At 44.2% G+C, this 4,217-nt stretch overlaps 1 pseudogene; it reads left to right on the top strand.

The window, feature by feature from the left end:
• Nucleotides 1-613: 613 nt before the first annotated feature.
• LOC131732051 (uncharacterized protein K02A2.6-like) lies at nucleotides 614-3,970 on the top strand (annotated as a pseudogene).
• Nucleotides 3,971-4,217: the final 247 nt, after the last annotated feature.

Raw genomic sequence — 4,217 nt, 5'->3', positions numbered from 1 at the left:
GAGTTCAAAGTAACATTGCAGTTAAAATGGAAGGCTCTCTTTTAATCCCTATCCATTACCATTAAAGATTGTACAATATTTATCGAGATTTCTCATGACTTGAAGGTAATGTTGAATTTTACACCCTGAAAATACATTTTACTCTATCAGTGTTAAAATTAGACGGTAATACTCCCAGACCCAAAACCTTATCTGGAGCGCTGGCTGCACATGTTAAAAGCCGACTGCCGAAGCACAAATAACTGCAAAAATATTTTGTTGCAGTGCAGTAATGTGAATGCTTATGTATATAATGCAGTTCAAGTTATGCCACTAGAGGTCAGTAGCGCCCTACACACTTACCCTCTCCTAGGATACCAATCAGTCGAGGAAGTCCTTAGTTAGAGAACACTAATGTGTAGGTTTCAATAGAGATTGTTCTAATAAAGACACTGTGATTAAAGTTATACTCTTGCATCTTGAATCTCGGGTTATTACATATGGCGACGAGGAAATCGGACAACCTGTCTTAGGACGTTGAAAACGGAGACAATGAAGGAGAAGAGACAAGTGTAGCTGCATAGCTTTGGCCCAACCTGCTAACGTTAGCGAGAGCGCTCACAGACAACGGAACATGGCTGCCACGGTAGGAACAACCGCTCCGTTTGATAGTCAACTACAGACATGGGAGGAATATTGCGAAGTGCTGTCGCATTTTTTTGAAGCAAATGAGATTGACAACGGCAATAAAAAAAGGGCGATTCTCTTAAGTTCGGTGGGAAGCCAAACATATAGTCTGATGAGAAATTTGCTAAGCCCAGATAAGCCAGGGGACAAATCGTTTGACGATTTAGTTGAACTGTTGAAAACGCACTACAACCCAAAGCCCAGCGAAATAGTTCAATGCTTTAAATTTAACTCGAGAAACAAACAGGCAAATGAGAGTGTGACTGAATATGTGGCAGTGCTACGAGAACTGGCTCAACATTGCAACTATGGAGATAGGCTAAAGGAAATGTTACGGGACAGGCTAGTCTTTGGTATAGACGATGATCGTATTCAGTGCAGGATGTACAGTACAGAGAGACTGTTAAACAGCTGCCAGTAGTAGTAGTGTCTGGCAAAGGACCAAACCTACTGGGCCGCGGTTGGATTAAGGAGTTGGAATTAGACTGGGGCACTGTAAACCAGATAGGTAGAGACAAAACAACACTCCAGGGTGTGTTGAAGAAACATGAAAATGTATTCAAAGAGGAATTGGGGACATTGCGAGGCCCACCGGCTAAAATATATGTTGACAAAGAGGCAACACCAAGGTTCTTTAAGCCAAGACCTGTGCCTTATGCTATGAAACCGAAGGTGGAGGCTGAGCTGGACCGCCTCTTGAGAGACAAAATAATTGAACCAGTGAAATTCTCTGAGTGGGCGGCTCCCATAGTCCCAGTGCTAAAGCCTGATAACTCTGTGAGGATTTGCGGAGATTACAAACTTACTGTAAATCTGGTATCCAAACTGGAACAGTATCCCATTCCCAGAATTGAAGATCTTTTTGCAAAGCTCTCAGGAGGGGCAAAATTCAGCAAATTGGACATGAGTCATGCCTATCAACAAGTAATATTGGATGAGGAATCAAAAAAGTATACACACACACAAAGGGTTATTTACTGTAAACCGTCTTCCATTCGGGGTTTCATCCAGTCCAGCTATCTTTCAGAGAATTATGGAGGGTTTGCTGCAGGGAATTCCCCATGTAGCCATTTACCTGGACGACATCCTGGTGACGGGCAAGAATGATCAGGAGCACCTGCAGACACTAAGCAAGGTACTTCAGAGAGTGGAGGAGGCAGGCCTACGGCTAAGAAGAAGTAAGTGTACCTTTCTGGGAAGTGAGGCTGAGTTTCTGGGTCACAAAGTGGATGCCACAGGACTACACCCACTTAAGAACAAGGTACAAGCTATCCAAAATGCACCTGTACCTACCAACATAACAGAGCTTAAGGCTTACTTAGGACTGTTACTTTTATAACAGGTTTTTACCTAACCTGTCAACACTGCTGGCTCCTCTGCACAAATTGTTGAGAAAAGACACAAAATGGCAATGGAAAAAAGAGCAGGAGGCTGCTTTTGAGAAATCTAAAAAGCTCATGCAATCCACAGATATACTTGTGCATTACGACAGTGAGAAAGAGCTGATTCTGTCCTGTGACGCCTCCCCCTATAGGGTAGGCGCAGTACTTTCACACCTCATGCCAGATGGGTGGGAGAGACCCATAGGTTTTATGTCAAGAACACTCACATCAGCTGAACGAAACTACTCTCAGCTTGATAAAGAGGGACTGGCTGTGATTTTCGGGGTGCAACGGTTTCACAAGTATCTCTATGGTAGAAAGTTCACCATATGCACTGATCATAAACCGCTTCTTTCACTCTTCAACGAAATGAAGGCTGTTCCACAGATGGTGTCACCGAGGATCCAGAGGTGGGCTGTGACACTGTGGGTGTATGAGTACGTGATAGTCTACAAGGCGGGTAAGGACCACGGCAACGCAGACACCTTGAGTCGTCTGCCACTGCCGGACACTTCCCAATCCACAGGTCTGGAAGACAGGGTGCTGATGATGGAAGACATAGCGATGGTGACCGCAGAGGAGGTGCGAGTGTGGACAGGTAAAGATTCCATACTGTCTAGGGTGAGAGAGCAAATTTTAAGGAGGTGGCCACAGCAGGGGGAAGGAACAGATTTTACACCTTATTCTGCTAGGAAGACAGAATTGAGTGTGCAAGATGGTTGTGTCTTGTGGGGAGCACGTGTCATCATCCCACAGCGAGGACGACAGGCTGTGTTGGAACAGCTGCATCAGTGCCATCCAGGGGTTTCGCGCATGAAGGCTCTGGCCAGAAGTTATTTCTGGTGGCCCAAACTAGATGAGGAGATAGAGACACGGGTAAAGGCATGTAGCAAGTGTCAGGAACACCGGAAAGCACCAGCCACAGCCCCGCTACATCCCTGGGAGTTGCCAGACAAACCCTGAAGCGATTACACACAGATTATGCAGGACCATTTATGGGGCAGATGTTTTTGATACTCATAGATGCTCATTCCAAATGGATGGATGTTTACCCGGTAACTTCAGCAACATCAGCTGTTACAATTGACTGTTTGCGAAAAAGTTTTAGCAATCAGGGATTACCAGAAATGGTAGTTTCTGATAACGGCACTTGTTTTGTCAGCTCCGAATTCAAGGAATTCATGAACAAAAATGGCATTGTCCATGTTACATCAGCCCCGTTTCATGCGTCTTCCAACGGTCTTGCAGAACGAGCCGTTCAAATATTCAAGATGTTGATGAAGAAAGCGGGAGAAGGAAGTATGTCAACTAAAGTGTCTAGGGTACTATTCAGCTATAGGTTAACACCGCAAACTACCACAGGACTCTCTCCAGCAGAGATGCTACTAGGGAGGAAACTTCGGTCTACGCTGGATTTAGTGCATCCCGATTTAAAGAGGAAAGTGGAACTTAAGCAGAATAAACAAAAGGAACACCACGACAAGCACACAAAGGGGAGGAGTTTTGGAGATGGAGACTCTGTGATGACAAGAAACTTCATTCACGGTCCCAAGTGGATACCAGGAGTCATTGCAACAGTGACTGGTCCTGTATCTTTCAAGGTAATGCTGGGAGATGGCAGAATAGTATGCAGACACATAGATCAGATCCTGTCTAGACAACAGGACAACACCATTGGGTCAGAGGATATTGTGCAGGACACACCTGCAGAGGTTCTACAACCACCAGCTAGAGTAACCATGCCAGATGAACTTGTTCCAAGCAATGCGGACACTGTCTCAGAGCAGCTTGCTTTGAACACAGAGGAACAAACTGGGAGTTCCCAAAAGGTGGGCAGGGACAATCAAAGCATGGCACAGGCTGTGCGTCGTTCCCAAAGAACTGTCAAAAAGCCTGGTTACCTGAAGGACTTTGAGTTGTAAAAAATAAATAAATAAATAAATAAAAAAGTTTGAAATTAAATGTTTATGTACAGTTAAGGATGGACTATTGTGTGTAGTTGTTGTTTCAGCAATAGTTCAGAGACATTTAGTGTATTAGTGTTACATTTTGTTTATAACTGTGTTTAAACTGTTTCCAAATTTTAGAGAAGCTGAAATCTTAAGGGGGGGAGAATGTAGTAATGTGAATGCTTATGTATATAATGCAGTTCAAGTTATACCACTAGAG

This window comes from Acipenser ruthenus, chromosome 3 (assembly GCF_902713425.1).
Source record: "Acipenser ruthenus chromosome 3, fAciRut3.2 maternal haplotype, whole genome shotgun sequence".
Classification (NCBI taxonomy): domain Eukaryota; kingdom Metazoa; phylum Chordata; class Actinopteri; order Acipenseriformes; family Acipenseridae; genus Acipenser; species Acipenser ruthenus.
The sequence above is the reverse complement of the archived record's forward strand: the minus strand, read 5'-3'. Positions and strand labels throughout refer to the sequence as shown.